The sequence below is a fragment of the Neovison vison genome, chromosome 13 (genome assembly GCF_020171115.1).
Source record: "Neovison vison isolate M4711 chromosome 13, ASM_NN_V1, whole genome shotgun sequence".
In the NCBI taxonomy this organism is placed as follows: domain Eukaryota; kingdom Metazoa; phylum Chordata; class Mammalia; order Carnivora; family Mustelidae; genus Neogale; species Neogale vison.
The window spans coordinates 39,170,059-39,190,768 of NC_058103.1; the positions used below are offsets into that span (position 1 = coordinate 39,170,059).

At 39.2% G+C, this 20,710-nt stretch overlaps 1 non-coding gene across 1 annotated transcript; it reads right to left on the minus strand.

The window, feature by feature from the left end:
* Positions 1–20,278: 20,278 nt before the first annotated feature.
* LOC122894935 lies at positions 20,279–20,340 on the minus strand. Its single transcript, XR_006381925.1, has one exon. It is a non-coding gene; the product is annotated as a U7 small nuclear RNA (small nuclear RNA).
* Between the last annotated feature and the right edge of the window lie 370 nt (positions 20,341–20,710).

The following is a 20,710-nucleotide window of genomic DNA, read 5'->3' on the forward strand; positions in this document are numbered from 1 at the left end:
CATTTTTAATCCTAATTTAATAAAGCCCCACGAAGCAGTCAACATAAATTTAACTCTGGAAGCCAACAACCAACAGCAAGGCATTTCAGGCAGTCTGACCATGAACTTTGGGGTGGAGTGGGGAGTTAGACGATCCTGAATCTGACTTTTTGACAAAGTTTAACAGGCCCAGCTGGTTCTCCTGCACCCAAGTTTAAGACCCCTACAGGTAAGAGATAGTAACATTCAAAGACTTAGGTTTGCAACCTCCAAAATTATTAAATTGTGAGACAAGTCACGCAATTGTACAGAACTAAATGAGAAGCCAACTTTAATGCACATTGCGAAGCCCTACAACATTATATAAATTTTATCAGTTCTGTTTCACAGGACTGCTCACTTTCCCTCTCCCCCAACCTCCCCAACCATCTCATTCTGGCTGCCTCACACTGTTCCCACTCCCCCCCCCACCCCAACCCCCGGCATGAGGAATTGGTGCTTAAGACCAGACACAGCCCCACAGCCATGCCAGGGCTCAACCCTGCCATCCACAAAGACCCTTCAAACCAGAGACAGATATTTGACCCCTTCTCTTCAAATAGAACCATTCCAATTGAGATTCTAAAAACAGCAGAAAACTTGAAAAAAATGACACCAGTAATAAGAAAATGAAAGAGAGAGCTGGTGAGTATAACACACAGAAAGGGAGAAAATAAGCTTATGGGCTCAACGGGTATGAAAATACAAAAACTCTTAGAGTACCCAGAGGAAACTTAGGCTTGATACAGGAGAAAGGAAGCCAACAAAGGAATTTTACACATTTCCCTGAGTTACTCATTTTTTCTAAGAGTCTGAACAACTGAAATCAGGAAACACCTGTGCTTGTTAACATTAGTTAGGAAATGACTTTAAAAACTTGGACTCAGTTTAAGATAACTGATGGCAGGCAGTGATACCATTCCAAAGTCTATATTTCCATGTCAGTGCTAAGCTGTTTCTCTTAATTTGGGTCCATTTTTGTAATAGCAATCAGAGATTCAATGCATTATATTATTGGGTAATTGTTATAGTTCTTTAAGTTTTAAAATTACCTGGCACTTAGCCACATGTTTGCTTTTTATTCCCATTTATAATTATCCAATGATTGTTAAAACCACCCAGAGATATGGCTGTCATTACTCTGAGATGAAAACATACGGAAAGAATGTTTTAAGATCAAAGACAAAAATATGGCACTATAGTGAGAAGATGGGTTAGAAACTAAAGTAAGAACACAGAAAGAATGGATCCTTTGATTTGGAAGGCATGTTAGACAACTCTAGACCAAAATGTTATTTTACAGTTGAGGAGCTAGAACCAGAAATAGGGCATTTTCCAGATAGTTTATTATGTATTCCCTGGGTCTTCAGAATATGGGGCCAGAGCTCCCCAGAACAGATTCTAGTCTCAAGTAAATTATTGGCTCAACATGCCTTATCTCTAATTGATTTATATATACAGCAATATCATTTATTTTGCTTTGATATGTTTTGTTAAACAATAAAGTAAAACATAAATTCTGGTACAGTCAATGATTTAGATCAGTGTTCTTAGGAATACAATGTCAGGCAAATTCGTTTCTGGCATTTTCCTTTGATATGCCGATTAAATTATAGTCAGTGAAAAAGTATTTTTGTTTTTAAGGAAATTATAAAACATTTTTACCAATGAACAACAAAGTTTATATGGATCATTTTAGTGTCCTCGAACTTTTTTGTATCCCACTATTTAAAATAAAACTTTGTTCTACCCAAATTTTGTTTTAAACTCTTGAAAAAAGTATCTTTTCAACATTTGATAAACACTGTAATGAGTAATGCTAATAACTTTTTTAAAATATCTATTCATTTGAGAAAGAGAGAGAGAGGGTGAGCAGGAGCAGGGGGAGGGGCAGAGAGTGTGAGAGAACCCTCAAGCACACTCCCTGCTGAGCACAGAGCCAGACCTGGGACTCAATCCCAGGACCTTAAAATCATGACCTGAGCTGAAATCAAGAGTTGGATGCTTAACCAACTGAACCACCCAGGTGCTAAACATTTATTTACTTTAGAGAAAAAGAACATAGGGTTGGGGGGAGTGATAGAGGGGAAGAAGAACTCAAACAGACTCAACACTGAGTGTGGAGCCCTATGTGGGACTCAATCCCATGACCCTGAAATCAGACCTGAGTTAAAACCAAGAGTCAGATGCTTAACCAACTGCATGACTCTGGTACCCTCTGAGTAATGCTAATTATTAATCATTATGATTTAGAAATGTTAATTATAATAACTTAAATGAACTTCAACAGACTAATGTTTATTGAAGTTAGAGTAAGAATACACATAATCATCAAGAACAGTGCTCTGACATAGAAATGAAACAAGAATCTTTAAATAAGAAAAGAAAAGTGATCTTTTTTTGTTTTAATAGTTTATTAAAACAAACCGAGGAGAATATCTACTTCTGGCTGTACACAGTGACGGGTACTGGACTTGCTCTCCCAAGTGAAAACAGCTATAAATATCTAAGGCAACCAGTTCCAGGCATTTGACAATAAACATTGCAGCACTGTGATCTTGAGAGGAGAGAAACACAAAGAGAGCTCCATGTCTTCTTCAGCTTTCTACTTAGAGTCACCAACTGAACTCAAAGAAAGTGGAATCCAAGGGAATATGGAAGTCTCGCTGAGCTGAAGAGGTATACATAGAATTCAGAATGGCTGGGGTTTCTGGAATTTTTAAGGCAGGATATCACAGAGAAATGAGCTGTGTAGAGGAGGAGGAGAGGATGGACTTCATGAATGTTCCCCTGCAGCCAGTGGGCATGCAGGAGGAGACTTCATGAGGCCTAGCAAAGAATAGCTGCCACTAGTAAGAAACTCGGACCAAGACATCACTAGTTCTTCACTCTCCACTATTGGCCCAGCCTAAGTGGAGAGGCCTTCCTAAGCACCTCTTATATTGAACTGAAACTCCAAAGAGGCCACACCTTAGGAATAAGTACCATCCCCCAGAGAAAGGGCCATGCCCCAAGACTAAGGGCAAAATCAAAATAGAACTGCCCTAAACAAATAATAAAACAAAGCCTAACAAGATCAGGAGGATTTGTCAGTAATTTAACAGCTTCATAGAAAGAAAACTCAACAGATTTTTTTTTAAGATTTTATTTATTTACTTGACAGACAGAGATCACCAGTAGGCAGAGAGGCAGGCAGAAAGAGAGAGGAGAAAGCAGGCTCCCCGCTGAGCAGAGAGCCCGATGTGGGGCTCGATCCCAGGATCCTGGGATCATGACCTGAGCTGAAGGCAGAGGCCTTAACCCACTGAGCCACCCAGGCGCCCCAAAAGCTCAACAGATTTTAAAGGAAAATAAGATAATCTCGACTCTCTATAACTCTGATAACAACATTGAAAAATAATTTTAGGGGCTTCTGGGAGGTGCAGTTGGTTGAGCATCCAACTCTTGGTTTCAACTCAGGTCACGATCTCAGGGTCATGAGATTGAGTTCTATGTGGGGCTCTAAGCTCAGTGTGGAGTCTTCTTGAGACTCTCTCTCCCTTTCCCTCTGCCCTTCCTACACATGCTCTTTCTCCCTCAAATAAATAAATAAATCTTTAAAAATAATAATTTAAAAAATATTAGACATGTGAAGAAGTAGGAAGCTGAGACCCACAATCAGGAAAAGAAGCAGTCAATAGAAGGAGAATCTAAAAGAACCCAAATGTTAGCATTAACAGATGAAGCCCTTAAAATGGCTTATATCAATATATTTAAGGATGCACAGGAAAAGACGAATATATTGAGTAAAAAGATGGGGAGTAGAAGCAAAGATTAAACCAAATGGGTATATTAGAAAAAGAAAGTAAACTTCTGAAATTACATATATATCTGGAGTCCTTGGAGGGGAGAAGAAAGAAAGAATGGTGTAGAATAGAATTTGAAGAAACAATGGCTGAAAATTTCTCTGGTGGAAAACGTCAGCCTACAGATTGAAGAATCAACAAACTTCAGACAGAATAAATACAAAAAAAAGAAAATCACACCTAGACACATCATAGTCAACAAGCTGACAACCAAAGATAAAGAGTAAATGTTGAAAATAGAGAAAAAAGTCAACTACATGCAGGGAACAATGCCATAAGTGAGTTTACTTCTCATTAGAAACAAGGGAGAGCAGGGGTGCCTGGGTGGCTTAGTCAGTTTGAGGGTCTGCCTTCAGCACAGGTCACGATGTTTGGGTCCTTGGATTGAGACCCGCATCAGGCTCCCTGCTCAGCACGAAGTCTGCTTCTTCCTCTCCGTCTGCCCCTCCCTCCACTCATGCTTGCATGTGTTCTCTCTCTCTCTCTCTCAAATAAATAAATTCTTAAAGAAAGAAAGAGGACCTGAAGAAACTGGAAAATCATCATTAAAGTGCTGAAAGAAGTGGTCTACTCAGAATTCTATATACAGTAAAAAGAGCTTTCAAATGTGAAAACAAAAAAGACATTTTCTGATCAATGAATGCAGGTATAATTCACTGAAAACTGTAAGAAATTCTAAAAGAAGGGCCATTTAGGATGATAGGAAATGATACAAGGAGAAATCCTGCCTACAGGGAGAAATGGCAAATAGACATGAAAATATGAAAAACTATCTTCTTGGGTTTTTTTTAATAATTTATTTAAAAGACAAGAGTATTTAAAGACAGATATATTGTGAAGCTTTTAACCATGTACAAGTAAAATTCATAACAATAGTAACAAAAGGATAGAGAGTTAATAAAATTATACTATTGTAAGATTTTTATATTTTACATGAGATTGTACAATATAAATCTAAGTAGACTGGTAAGATTGTGTTATCCAATACAATGGATGGTTAGTATTCACTAAGCTCAAGTGAATAAGTTTAAACTTAATTAAAATTAAATATAACAAAATTCAGTTCCTCAGTTGTATTAGTCACATTTCAAGGTCTTGACAGTCACATGTTAACTAGTGACTCCCATATTGGAAAAGCACATGGAACATTTCCATAACTGTAAAAAGTCTGTTTGGAAATTTTAAGCAACCATTAAAACAACAACAACAATAGAACTCCATAGACAGATAACTTAAAATGAATTAAAGTAGAGTCCTAAAAATATTTTGTTAACCAAAACAAAGACAGAAAAGGAGGAAATAAGAAAGAAAAACAGGGCAAGTTAAAAAACAAACTTAAATCTAACCATATTAATAATTATATTAAATATAAATGAACTGAGCAGTGAAAAGGAAGAGATTGCAAAGATGAACAAAAAGCAAAACTTGACTATTTATTATCTGCACAGATGCATTTTAAAGATCCAAATAAGTTGCAAGTAAAAGGAGGGAGGAAAGATAGACCAAGCAAATCTAAGAAAGTTAGTGTTGATATAATCATGAACAGTAAACTTCAAGTCAAGGAGAATTATCAGAGTTGAAAAGTAACATTTCTTAATAATAAATTGCCATCATAAAGACTTAAAACTCTAAATGTCCACGTGACTAAAAATCTTCAACTACAAGCAAAAATGAGAATTAAAAAATTCATTATCATAGTTGAAAATCTTAACTCCCCTCTCTGTAATTGATAGAAGAACTAAACACACACACACAATGATTTGAACTATATTATCAACCACCTTGATCTAACATTTATAGAATATCTTACCTGGCATCTGCAGAATACACACTGCTTTCAATTGTAAATGGAAGTCACTTTATTAGTCAAAATTCTCCAAAGAAAAAGAACCAGTAGGATAGATGATAGGTAGATAGATAGATAGAACGAATGAACATGCAAGGAACAATGCCATGAGTGACAGTTTACTTCTCATTAGAAACAAGGGAGAGCAGGAGTGCCTGGGTGGCTCAGTCAGTTTGAGCGTCTGCCCTCCAGCTCAGGTCATGATGTTAGGGTAGAATGTAGGGTAGACAGATGTAGGGTGTGACAGAAGGTAGATGATAGATAGATAGATAGATAGATAGATGCATATATACATAGACAGATAGACAGATATTTAGTTGCTGGTTCATGTTATTAACAGAGGCTGAAAAGTCCCACAGTCTGCTGTCAGCATGCTAGAGACCGGGAAAGCTGGTGGTGTCCTTCAAAGCCCTGAAAGCCAGAGAGTTGATGGTGTAGATTTGAAGCCCTGAGAATCAGGAGTTGCAAGGGCAGAAGAAAATTGATATCTAAGCTCAAGTGGCCAGGCAGACAGAATAGTTAACCTTCCTCTACCTTTTTGTTCTATTCAGGCCTCTGGATTGGTACCAACTCACATTGTAGGAGAGGAAGGGATTTTGTGTGTGCATATGAGGGGGTGTCTGCTTTACTCAGTTCACCAATTCAAATGTTAATTTTTTTCCAGAAACATATTTACAGACAGATCCACACAACATAATTCTAAATGATTTATGAGTCAAAGAAAATTTACAGGGAATTTAGAAAATACTTTAACCTGAATTATAATAAAAACAGAAAAGAATGTCAGAAGTTGTGGGATACAGCTAATGTGGTATTTAGTGAAAAATTTAAGTATTTATATTTACACTGGAGAAAAAGTTTTATAAAGCTGTAGAAAAGGAGCAAATTAGATCCAAATTAAGTAGCAGAAAGGAAATACTTCAGAGCTGAAACCAACAACAACAACAAAAGACAAATGGAGAAAATTAATTCATTTTCAAAAGTTGGTGTTTTGAAAGATTAATAAAATTTCTAATTCCCCAGCAAGACCATTCAAGAAAAAGCACACAAATTACCAATACTAGGAACGAAAAGGGAAACTCACCACATATCATATAGATATTAATAGGATAATAACACTATGTATAATATTATGTCAATAAATTCAATAGCTTAGATGAACTGGACAAATTTCTTGAAAAAAACCACAACATAAAAAACTGACACAAGAAGAAACTGACACAATAGAAAATCTGAATAGCCTTATCTTTGTTAAAGAAACAAAACGGGCAAAACCCTGTGGTCGTAGAAACCAGATTAGTGGTTGTCTGTGGAGTAGGGGCGCCTGGGTGGCTCAGTGGGTTGGGCCTCTGCCTTCGGCTCCGGTCATGATCTCAGGGTCCTGGAATAGAGTACCGCATCGGGCTCTCTGCTCAGCAGGGAGCCTGCTTCCTCCTCTCTCTGCCTGCTGCTCTGCCTACTTGTGATCTCTCTCTCTCTCTCTCTCTGTCAAATAAATAAATAAAATATTTTAAAAAAAAAAAAAAAGGAAGAGTCTTGAGGGACTCTCCAGAACAATGGAAAAGTTCTTATAAATTTTCTGTGCTGGTTACAAGGATATATCTTTGGCATACTCATAAAATGATGCCCTTAAGATGTATACATTTCACAGTATATACATTGTATCTCAATTAAAAATAAACAGTTGCATCCCTAAAACTATGACATAAACATACAAAACTTGAAACATTCAGAAGTTTTAAATTTTAAATTTTAAACATAACTGAAGCAAAAATTTCCATGAGATGTGTTAGCATAATGCCAAAATTATCCTGTAACCTTATTTGGAAAATGTTCCTTTCTTCTCCTTCCAAATGAAATTTCTGAAGTTAAACTCTAGCATATTTCTTTCTGGAATGATGATAATAACTATGTTGGTTTAACCCTTCTAGATTCAGCCTGTGACCCTTCTTCAATGTAATCTTTCTGGAACCACAAAGAGGACATAAGCTCTCCTTCTCTGCTCCCTGGCCCCCACTGTCCATCTGTCTCACAGCATTATGAGAGGGGGAAAAGAAACTTAACATACGGGAAAGAGGTCTTTCTAAATCACTTTCCCAAAGGTTGGATGGTATCCAAACTTTATGAAAATGTTATTTATTCTTTGAAATATCAGTCTTAAAATAGTCTTTCTAGTAATGTACAAATATATATGATCATACTTGGTTATATCAGATAACAATGCACTCTGTTGACCCTATAGCTGTGTTGTGATTACAGGGCTCTTGTTTGATTGTGGGTTAGATGGGGTGTACTAAAAAATATGAATTCTTAGGTAAAAGACGTGTGGTATACAATTACACACATTAGATAAGGTTTAACAAGAGATCTTGTAAAGCTTAGCAATTCTCTAAATTAGTGTCAGTGAGTTGGAAGGAAAATAACTCAGCAGTTAGAGATACATGGTCAAGAAAAGCAAGAAAGAAGGCTCTCTAGTCTGTGGAAAACTGAGCAAAGTTTTGCTCATCTCCAGAAAAGGTGTCAGGAGATGAGAGAGAAAGGAGCCAAGGGTTGCAAGACTTACTGCAAGGTTTGGGGCCAGGAATGCTGTAACCAGAGGCAGAGGAGAAGGAAGGCTTTGGCAATGAACTGCCCTTTTACTCACAGAAATCTACATATTAAAACAAGTCCAAAAGGGCTGCTAATAATCTCAATGAATATAATCAAGAAACACAGGGGCACCTGGGTGGCTCAGTGGGTTAAAGCCTCTGCCTTTGGCTCAGGTCATGATCCCAGGGTCCTGGGATGGAGCCCCACATGGGGCTCTCTGCTCAGCTGGGAGACTGCTTCTCTCTCTCTCTCTCTCTCTCTGCCTGCCTCTCTGCCTACTTGTGATCTCTGTCTGTCAAATAAATAAATTTATAAAAAGAAAAGAAACACATATCCCTGTTAAGCTTTCTCTATGATATAGTAGAGAAGAAGTCAAGATCTACAACCTATAGCCAAACTGCCTGGGTTCAAATCCTAGCTCTTTTGCTCATCCCTGAGCAAGTTACTAACCCTTTCTATGCCTCGGTGTTAAGATCTCTAAACTAGGAACAATAACACCTAATGTTTGTTATTTGGAGGATTAAATGAGTTAATGCAAGTAAAATGGATATAGCATTGTCTGACATGCCGTATGGGCTCTAGGAGTATTTTGTATTTTGTATTACCATGGAATGAATAAGCCCTCTCTTCCCCCGAGGAAGTGAGTTCATAGAATGGTTAGAGGAAGGAAACAGGAGTCAGGACGTACACACATTCCTTAGACACATTGGAAAGGCTCACAACTTCAATCAGACATTCTGGGGCTTAACACTCATATTGTTAATTGTATGATTAATTAATTAATTAAATGCTTCAATGATCATAATTATGACTAATTTTCATGAATTGCATGAATAATTCACCAAGTACATGTTTGATGTTTTTAAACCTCAGGGTTCTAAGTAAAAAAAAAAAAAAAAAACACACACACACACAACTAAGTTGAAGGCGATATCCATAAGAATAAACTAGACCTAGACCCCCAAATCGGGTGCAAACCCTGTTCTGTCTTGATTTGCTACATGATCTTCGGAGGCAGGAAAATCTCCTCCTTCTTTAAACACTATTCGATCTGGGAAGGCAATTGACCTGTGGTATAAAGGATGAGTAGGAGTGCCCAGATCTTCATTCACTTATGCAAAAGACATATATTAAGCACCTACTACCTGTTGAGCCCTTTGTTGGATGGTAGAGATACATGCAAGTAAGTAAATTCGTTTACTACAGACTGAGGGGTAGATGGACGAATAGACAATCACCACAAAGTGTGATAAAGACTAGCGGAAGCGAGGGAGCCCAACCTATCTGGGGAAGCAGTGGGGAAGTGTCCCTTCCCAGAGGCAGTGATTCCAGTAGGAATATCTAGGTGATACAGGTGGAGAGAAAAGAATTGCAAATAGAGGCTGGAGGCTGGAAAAAGCATCAGTTTGATGAGCTGAAAGGCGTGTCTAAAGGACAGAGTACAGAGCTTAGAGGCAGAAGAGACGACGCCAGAAAGGTAGGCAGGGTCCAAGGCCTTCTGTTCACCTTAAGGATTTTAGATCTGTCTTAAGAGAGATAAGAAGCTATTGAAGGTTTCTAGCCGGAGCCAGACACAGTGATATCCACAAGGATCACCCTGGCTATCACGAAAAGAGTCAGCTGACAGGGGCCAAGACTAGGGGAAAATTAACCAATCATCATCCCAATGAGAGATGATCCAACCCATGACCAGGATAGTGGTGGAGTCAATGTCAAGGACCGGCAGACGTGGGAATAGATTGGGTATGGGGGGATGATAGCAAGAAAAGGTGAAGCCAGTCTTGGATCTCTGCATGGAGCAACTTCACAGAGAAAGGTGGCTGGTCCCCGAGAGAAAGGACATTGGGGTGAGGGAGCAGAGCACGGAGGTCTGGAGGGACAGGGTTGTGCCGGGGGGGGGGGGGGGGGGGGGGGGGGTCTGGAGGGTGTGCTGCCAGGGTAGCAGAGGCTGTGGTATGCAGAAGGAGGCAAAGTCTGGGCATAAAACCTCCGTAAGCTCATCCTCTATTATTAGTGGGTTAATAATGAGCATAATAAAGCCACCTCCTTGGACTGATCTATCAATTTTAAGAAAGCCAATTAATTTTATTCTTTTCCATAGTTGAGTTTAGCATTTCAAATAACTTGTAAATAAATTTGCATCTAACTTGTCAGTAAATGCTTCCGGTGGTAAAGACTTCCAAATGAGAGAATCTGACTACACTAATAAAAGTTAATCAACATTATTAAAAAATCAGCAGCAGCCTCTCTGAGGGGAGGTGAAGGAGTTACATTATCTCATGTGACTCAGGAACCCCACACCCAAACCGAAGTCTGAGGGGCATTATACCAGTGTCACATGGGAAGGAACATTTATTTTCTTTACGCAAGGGAAGTTTCGTAGGAGACTGTGGGATTATGATCTCAACGTCTACTTAATAAATTATAATACTGAAAATTTTTATGTGAAAAATGAAATGTTTCTACCCTCACTGAGACAAAAACGTGGCAATCTTAACTAATGCATTACTTTCTTCACGACCGCCCTGCCTTACGTCACAGGCTTTTCATATTTGAAATGCACAGCGCCATCTAATGGCCACAAACCATAAATCGAAAGACAGGAAGAAAAAGGATCAGAATTAAAATAATACTAATAAACACAAGTAATATCAAACAAACTTCAGGTTCCAAAATTGTTTACTCAACGGACCTTGCATACAACAATTGAAATCTTTTTCCTAATCATTGTCATGTGAATTACAAATGATCATATTGCATAGGTAACTATAGATATATTTTTTAAAGATTTATTTATTTATTTGACAGAGAGAGAAATCACAAGTAGGCAGAAGTAGGCAGAGAGTCAGGTAGATAGAGAGGGAGAAGCAGGCTCCCTGCTGAGCAGAAAGCCCAATGCGGGGCTCTATCCCAGGATGCTAGGATCATGACCTGAGCCGAAGGCAGAGGCTTAACCCACTGAGCCACCCAGGTGCCCAACTATAGATATTTTAAATGTAAACAATTTACAACACATCTATAACCATAAATTATATTTACATTTTTTAAAATCACAAAGTCCTTAGAAACAGTGTGTTTAAAAAATAATATATTCAAGTAGGATGGTTCTTTTTTTTTTTTTTTTTTTTAAGAGGTAAAATCAGGGGTGCCTGGGTGGCTCAGTGGATCAAAGCCTCTGCCCTCGGCTCAGGTCATGAACCCAGAATCCTGGGATCATGCCCTGCATTAGGCTTTCTGCTACACAGGGAGCCTGCTTCCTCCTCTCTCTTTCTGCCCGCCTCTCTGCCTACTTGTGATCTCTGTCTGTCAAATAAATAAATAAAATCTTAAAAAAAAAAAATAAAGAGGTAAAATCAGGGGTACCCCTAAAGGACTTTATCTTGATTTTTATAAGGCATGACCAGTCTTCTGCGTGGAAAATGATAATTCCAAGCACTCTTTCAGGAGCCCCTCAAGCCTGGAGAGATTATGGGCCACTGAAGGAATCTTGGACTCTATAAAAAGGGAAGCTGGCATCCACTGGTTCTGTTTTGGAAAGCTGTATGACCCTTCTCCAGCCCTACTTTGGGTCAAAGGAATTTTCCATTGCTCACATGTGCCGCCCAACTCTGGGGGTATAAGTAAGAGAAGGGAGGGGAGGAACATGGCTGTGTACTGTCTTAGTTACTCTCCCCCGAGGAGCAACCAGGCTTGCTATTCCAAGAACAATGCCTCAAAGGCTGAGCTTTGGGTGTGGGGCTTCCAAGCCACATGAGTCACCTTCCCTTCCAGCTCAGTGGCCTCTTCAAGGCTAGATCTCTTTGATCTCAGCCCTTCTGAGGTGTGTGAACCCTCTGCTATAGGAATTGATAACTCCCACAAGAATTGCTTTAAAAATATCCTGCTCTACTGGGTATTATATGCAACTGATGAGTTACTGAATTCTACATCTGAAGCTAATGATGTACTATATGTTGGCTAATTAAATTTAAATTAGAAAAATATCCTTCTCTAATTGAAAAGGTTTTTTTTTGTTAGCTATGTTGTTTCGCTCTTCTCTCATCAAGTAGGACATTAACATGACAAAAAATCCACTAAAATATCGTGGTGTGTAAAAGTGATATTTTACTGCTTAGTCTTTCCCATTTGTCTTTAAGTTCTTTGGGGAATGAAGATCACACATTGCTTTATGCAATACTGCAAATATTTATTGAGTTAACTTCCAGACTTATCAGAATGCAGGGGGATTCCAGTAATGCAAAAGCCACACACACAAAAAGCAGCTTAAACAAAGTGGTTCAAAACATAAGTTTTTTATCAAAAGCTTATTCCTTTATATGGAGATCATTAGATATGATGATTTCCACAAATTGTCAGCAACATCAATACTAAGTCATAACTTTCCATGCTTTCTTCTTGGACTCAGATAAGATCCTAAAGTGTGCTGGAAAGGGAGAAGAGGTAAGAGGTGTGATAACTGATGAGTTGTGAATAAGGTTGAGAACCATGGGCTAGATGCTATGGATACCACCGTAGCATTCCTAACTACACCATGCTCTGGGAACTGGATTAGGCATCTTGTGTCATTATGTCATTTAAGCCTCACAACCATCCTTTAATATAAATGTTAACATTCTGTATTGAAGCATACAAAAAAATTCATTTCAGTTTAGGTTAGTTACGGAGGTCCCACAGCCAATAAGAGGCAGAGAAGTTAAGTGTAATCCCAACTAATTAAGTGGGTGTGTCTTCTGGCTGGCCCAAAGACTGGCAACAGCAGTATCATCTGGTAATTTTTCCAAGGGAGATGTTTTTAAAAATCTCTTTCAATAGTTCTGTTCAGCAGAGCAGTCTGAGAACCACTTTATTAGACCTGGAGAAAGGTCTTTAGAGATAAGCCAGAGGGCTCTCTTTGATCTTTCTTCTACTTCTTTTGCATTTAAAAAAAAAATACAATATTTTTGTTATTTTCCTATTTATAAAAGCATCTATACTAAATTATTTTTCAGAAGATACATACAAGTGTTTTAAAAAAATGAAAAATGACTAGTAGCCCAGCCACTCAAGGTAACCACCGACTTGCTTGGTACATCTCTTTCCAGACACTTTTCTATCTTTATACACATGCACACATATTTTGACAGTGGAATCAGAAATGCATAACATTACATGATTTTTTTTTCATTTTTCAATGTACCAGGCCCATCTTTTCAGACAACAAATAGATCTACAACAACATATTGAATGTTAATCTTATGCTCCATCAAACAAATCCACCACCTAGTCAACATCAACATTTAGCCAAATCTAGTCAACATTTTGATTAGTGACTTAAGTGAAGAGGTATGTTAATCAAATATTTGGATGACATAAGCTAGGAGGGCTGGCTAATATATCAGATTTAAAGAATTACTGTAAATTGTCTGGAGGGAAGATGGTAGAAGAGTAGGGAACTCTCGCTTCATCTGGTCCCTTGAATTCAGCTAGATATCTATCAAACCATTATAAACACCTGTGAATTCTAACTGAGATCTAAGAAAAAATAGCTGCAATTCTAAAAATAGGAAAGTGACCACTTATTGCATGGTAGGAGTTGCAGAGAAGTGAATCTGAGGGGATATATCAGAAGATAAACTGGGACAGAGCCTCTATAAGTCAGCTACCAGAAAGTGATATAGTGGCAAAGTGCAAAATTGGAACTTTTAGACTTCTCTCCAGTGGAAAACATCCCTGCTTAAAAGGTGCTCAGGTGGCAACGTGGGACAGAATCCTAGGTGGGACAGGGTGATCTCTCCCTGGGTCCCCAGGGTCACAGAAAGAACAGAGATGTGTGAGTGCAGCAGAGTTCCCAAGGATTGGAGCAGGAAAGCAGGCTACAATCAGCAAGCCCGGGGGTGAGCTTTCAGCGAGGCATTGCCATAAACCACAAGCCCAGGCATGATCAGGTGACTGCTCTCCAAGTAGGGGCCCAACAAGTGGCAGAACTGCAGCAACCCTCCTCCCTCCTGCAGGAAGATTGGCATGGGTGCACACCTCAGGAGTCTACAGCTTGGCACAAACAAATGTGACTGACTGCTTTTCCCTGAGGGTGCAATGAAGAGTGGGGACCATGATCCTTCAGCTCTGGGGCTGGAGATTAGGCCACTGCCATTTTCATATTTTTTTCATCCTCTAAAGTGGCATGGAAGGCCTTCAGGGAACAAAGCCACATAGAACAACATGAATCCACTTATACTGAGCCTGGCCTCTGGCAAGGGGTGGTACAACTCCACCCAGACGAAGACACCTGAGAATCAGTGCAACAGGGCCTCCCCCAGAAGACCAGAAGGAACATCAGGCGAACACTAAGTTTATGGATCACACAGAACTAAAAAACTCCTGCACTGATTTCAGATCTCTTCAGATTTATCTAGTGTGTATTTTGCTGGATTTGTGGTTGATATTTTTTTATTTTGTTCCTGTTCATCTATTTTTCTCTGGACAAAATTACTAGAAGGAGAAATTCACAGCCAAAGAACCAGAGGTAATATTTTCTGCCAGAGATTTAATCAATATGGATATAAGTAAAGTGTCTGACCTAGAATTTAGAAAAACAATTTTAACTTGCTGGGCTTCAAAACACATTAAAGACACTAGAGAATCTCTTAGTGCCAAAGTAAAAGAACTAAAATCTAATCAGGCTGAAATAAAAAAATGCTTTAACTGAAATGTATCCTAAAATGTATGCTCTAATGGCTAAGGTAAGTGAGGCAGAAGAGGGAGTCAGTGACACAGAACACAAAGTAATGGAAAGTAAGGAAACTGAGGAAAATTGAGAAAAACAGATAATGGAACATGAGAGGAGGCTTCTAGAAATCAGCACTACCATAAAGCAAAACAACTGGAATTATTGGGGTTCCAAAGGAAGAAGAAAGAGAGAGGGACAGAAGGTATATTTGAGCAAATCATAGCTGAGAACTTCCCTAATCTGAGTAAGGAAAGGGACGTTTGAGTCCAGGAGGCAAAAAGAAGCCCCCTCAAAATCAATGACAATATATCATCACCCCAACATAAGATAGTGAAGCTTGCAAATCTCAGGGATAAAGAGAAAATCCTGAAAGCACTAGAGACAAGAGGTCCTTAACCTAAGGGGGTAAAAACATTAGACTGGCAGAATACCTACCCACAGAGACCTGGCAGGCCAGAAAGGACTGACACGATAAATTCAGGGTAATAAATGAGAAAAACATGCAGGCAAGAATACTTTATCCAGCAAGGCTCTCTTGCAGAATGAAAGGAGAGATAAAGAGCTTCCAGGATAAACAGGGGGGAAAAAAAGGAATTTATGATCACCAAACCAGCCCTGCAAGAAATATTAAAGGTATCCTGTAAGCAAAGAGACAGCTCAAAAGTAACAGAACAGAAAAGAACAGAGACAATATACAGAAACAGTGACTTTAAGATAATACAACAGCACTAAATTCATATCTTTCAATAGTTACTCTGAATGTAAATGGGCTAAATATTTCAGTCAAAAGATGTAGGGTATCAGATTGGATAAAAAAGGAAGACCCATCCATATGCTGTCCACAAGAGACTTATTTTAGACACAAAGTCACCTCCATATTGAAAATGAGGGAGTGGAGAATAATTTATCTTGCTAATGGACATCAAAAGAAAACTAGGGTAGATATCCTTACAGAAAACAAATTAGACTTTAAATCAAAGACTGTAGTAAGGGATGTAGAGGGACACTATATCATGCTTAAAGGGTCTATCCAACAAGAAGATCTAACAGTGGTGGTATAGCCATTCTGGAAAACAGTATGTAGGTTCCTCGAGAAGTTAAAAACAGAGCTATCCTATGACCCAACAATTGCACTACTAGGCATTTACCCCAAAGATATAAATATAATGATCTGAAGGGGCACATGCACCCCACTGTTTATAGCAGCATTGTCTGCAGTAGCCAAACTGTGGAAGGAGCCAAGATGCCCACTGACAGATGAATGGATTAAAGAACATGTGGTATGTATGTATGTGTGTGTATATACATACATATATATGCTAATACTCAGCCATCAGAAAGGATGAATATTTGCTATTTACACTGACATGGATGGAACTAGAGGGTATTATGTGGAGCGAAGCAAGTCCATCAGAGAAAGACAATTATATGATTTCACTCACATGTGGAATAAGAAACAGCACAGAGGATCATAAGGAAGGGAGGGAAAACTGAATGGGAAATAATCAGAGAGGTAACAAACTATGAGAGACTCTTAACTACAGGAAACTTGAGAATTACTGGAGGGGAGGTGGGCAGGGGTGGGGTGGGGAATGGGGTAAGTGGGTGATGGGCACTAAGGAGGGAACATGAGGTGATGAGCCCTGGGTACTATATGCAACTCAAGAATTACTGAACTCTACATCTGAAACTAATGAGGTACTTACTATATGTTGGCTAAATGAATTTAAATTTTAAAAAATTAACATAAGTCATCTTACTGGGAATTATGACCCTAAATTGATAAAAAACTTAATAACAGGTATAAAACTTCAAACAGTACCTGTCTAGTGTCTCTGTCCAAGTCCCATATTTCTGGGAATGGGGAGGACACTGACTCCAAGAAGGGAGTGAAGGCCAACTGACTGACCTGTCCACCTCAATCAGGCATCAACAAACAAAGCATAGCAAGATTAATGGCACAACACAAGTGAGGAGAACTGTAAATGGCCACCTAGGAAGATGTAAAATGTAAAACTCAATATAAATATATCGTTATTTCAGAAGAGCTTGGCCATCCACTCTGTTAATAGGCAAGTTCTGTGGCAATTTTCCGTGGTAAGATTTTCTTGGGAGAAGTCCTGACATTCAGATAGTGGCTGCTTCCTTGGATGCTAACTTTTCAAAACTTTGCTAAAGAAGCTAACTACTCTAAGTTTGCAGACCAGTCAGATACTGGGACCAGTGTCTATCATGAAGCACATTTTTAAAAAATGGAGCTAAACAAAATTCTTGGAGAAGGCCGATCATCCACAGACCCCTTCTAATAGAGAGATCCCATCTCACTTAATTTATTCCCTAAAAAAAGGTTTATCTTCAGCTGTTTTGGGAACCAAGTGACAAGTGTTTGTACAAACTGGACAGAGGTAATTCTGCCATTTTGATGTTGGGATGAGGCCTCATGTCCCAAAGTGAATGTAAAGATAATCTGAGGTGGCTTGTGTGAACCTACAGGGAGGGCACACTGGGTGCTGCTGCTTCTGGAAGGAAGAGTTGGGACCTGCTCTTCACAAGCCTGGTCTTTGTTGGTGTCATCCTTGCTCCCCAGACAGGCTCTTGGACTCTGGGGTGCTGTACCTGCCCTGGTCATTTGAAATTAGGTAAAAAGGGTCTGCAGGTAGCCAGAGACATCTGCTTTGGGCAGTAGCTGACAGGCCCTCTGAGAAGGTAGAGTTCTATCAATCGGTGCAGCTGTGGTCAATCAGGCATTTTGGGTTTTGCCCCAACAGATGCTTATTGTCATCTTGGGAGAGTAATAAAGATTAGTTTACATATAATTAATTTGCAATTTCACACTTTTACTGATCACCTGCCATTGTAAAACACAGGGATCCTCATATGTATACATGATACCCACAGAACTTAAAATATATTGAGTTATTACATGATTTTGTGAATAGATGGGGAAGAGCCTTTGTTGGTGGTATTTTGTTGGAAATTTCTCCTTATCAATTGGCCCAGAGTTTAGTCTATTACATTTTTCCTCAGGGCAATTATTTACTTACTCCTAATTTACTAGGTGGTCTATCTAACATGCATATCACCTTCCTGCTTGATAAATTGTAAAGTTCTAGGACTCTTGGGCCAGTGCTCTACACAAAGTGAGCTGTAGGCTTAGCTATTCCACCACTGATCATTATTAAAGTCTTTGTCAACCTTGTGGTACAATGTGATAAGAAAAACCTAAGAGTGTTTGTATCTTTTATTGATCTGTCCATAATCTTTGAGGACTGAAATCAGTCCAAGATCCTCGTGCTCAGTATTGATTGTCAAGGCCCATTCCCACCCTTAGTCACAAGGCTTATAAGGAACCTGCACTTCATGCCACCGTGTTTCAAAGTCAGGAATTACAGTCCCTTGATGGATCAGAAATGGCACCTTTTCCAATCACAAGGAATAGAGAAGTGGGCTTTCTCTGACACATCAATGCCTGGTTTTCCTTAGTATCAAAACCAGAATGGCCTTAATACACAGCTGATACTATCTGTTATTATCACAAAGAAAAACTAGATGTTCTGAATCCAAAATCATCATCTTTTATATAGTTTTATATATACTACATTTTTAAACTTATGTATATACTTTTCAGTATAAAAAGCAAGATGTTCTATGAGTGAGTTACTGTGATTTGCTTATGGATAAAATGAATATGTGGTTATAAGATTTAAATATTTTTCAGGCTAAAATCATTGAGGTTGTACTGTATCATCTTGTTAGAGCAAACACCAAATTAGTTCCTAAGGAGAATCTGAGCACTAACAGACAGTCCTTTCCTAGCCCACCTCCAAGTGAAGGAGCAGTGACCTTCTGTCCACCATATGTCCTTGTTAGGCACCTCAGATTTAATAAGAAGTTGCCAAGCACTCCCTAGCTTGCTTGATTATTAAAACATATGGCTCTGAGTTCAGCTGGCAACACAGAGGTTCTGTGCCTTAGGAACTTATCAGGGTGTTTAATCTTGGAAATCACCACTGCTCCTTGACTATTGAAAACTTTGGGAAATGAGCATTATCTATGATAGGTTATCTGAGGGATAGCAGTGACCCATTCTTTTATATCAGTGGTTTTCAAATTTCCTTTTTAGCCCTAGACACATTCTTCAAACCATGTTTTTCTAGAATCCTAGAGTCAGAGAACGGGACACAAGGGAGGGATCGGAAGCTTGAAGTCCCTCCCACCTCTGATGGGACCCTCAGAGCACAGCTTGAAAACCATTGCTAGATCCTCTTAATACCCATCCACAGACACTGGGGCAAAGATCCACAAAGTGGCACCCAGTCTGGATCATAGAGCCTCACTCCAGAGGCTTCACTGAATTGTGCTTTCTCCAAACACCATTGTGTCTCCTTTTGGCAGATATTGTCAGAAAGAGTCCTAGGAAATGACTACAATATTTACTTCAAGGATATTGTTAAAGATATTGTTTACCTGGTTTTATGACATCTTCTCCCAGAGAACCCCAAGGAGAAATATGTTTCCTGTTCTTTGCACCAGAAATCATTTAAATTCTTCTGGGCCAGTGGCTTGTTTTTTTCTCTCATGAATGCAGTGATTCCTCACTCTCCCTTTAGGCTGGCCACTAGAAAGCTGAAGAAGCACTCTTGCAGCCCACCCTGAGCAAGCCACAGGCTCTCATGGGCTTCATGAACCAATTTCTCCTCCAGCGCCTGCTTATTTTACAAAATGTATCCCTTTTGCCCTCATACTTTTGGTTTGAAGTATTTTGGGGGTGGTTCTATTGCATATTTTAAAGCGACTCTCAATCCTTTAAGAAAAACTATAATTTTTAAGTCAGCAAATTCTTCAATGAGAACAACCATTAACTCAAGCTATTTGCGAAGGAAGGAACCCAGCATGATGAGCGTCTAGATCCAGAAAGGACCATGACAAGGAACTAAGCATATACGGTGTGGAAATAAAAATCTTGAGATGAACACAATAGCCATCTTCAGATTCTTAGAGACCGAGGAATAAGTTTATTCTGTATTACTGCAGAGAATGAACTTAGAATACATCATGGTCATTACCAAAGAAGCCATTGAGTACTTAGAACTGGAAAAGGAACGGACCTCAGAGAATGGTGAGCTCCTTGTTTCAGGAAGTGTTCACTTCCTGAAATAAGTTTCATTCCCAATGATATCCCAATCATTCCCAAATGATTCCCTCATGGGGATGTTACAAATATATAGTGGACTTTTTGTTTGTTTGTTTGTTTGTTTGTTTTGTTTTCCATGGGGGAGTCTTCTGGTGAAGACTGGAAAACCTACTAGACAAATTCTAAAAGAGCTGTAACATTTAGTGTACCTCCCTTGAGTGCTTAGCCAGACTGTATTTCCCCTCCTTTGGAAGAGTCCCTTCCACTTTTACTGAGGAGGTGGATATAGGCAACCATTTTGCGTGTCATGGGACCTCTCCCCACCCGTCACAATAGATTGAACCAAGGCCAGACCCCTGGCCCAGCCTGGAGTCTCTCCTGAACTGAAGAACATGTATGGTGGAGTGAGCAAGGGCGGTAAGGTGATCCAGCACTGGTATTTGAGTCAGAACTGTGGCAACCCAAAGCCATGCAAAGCCCAAGACTGGGAGGACCAAAACTAAAAGCCGTGCTGAAGAGGGTGGCCTGCCAAAATGCAGAGAGAAGCCATGACAAACACGACAAACAGAGAG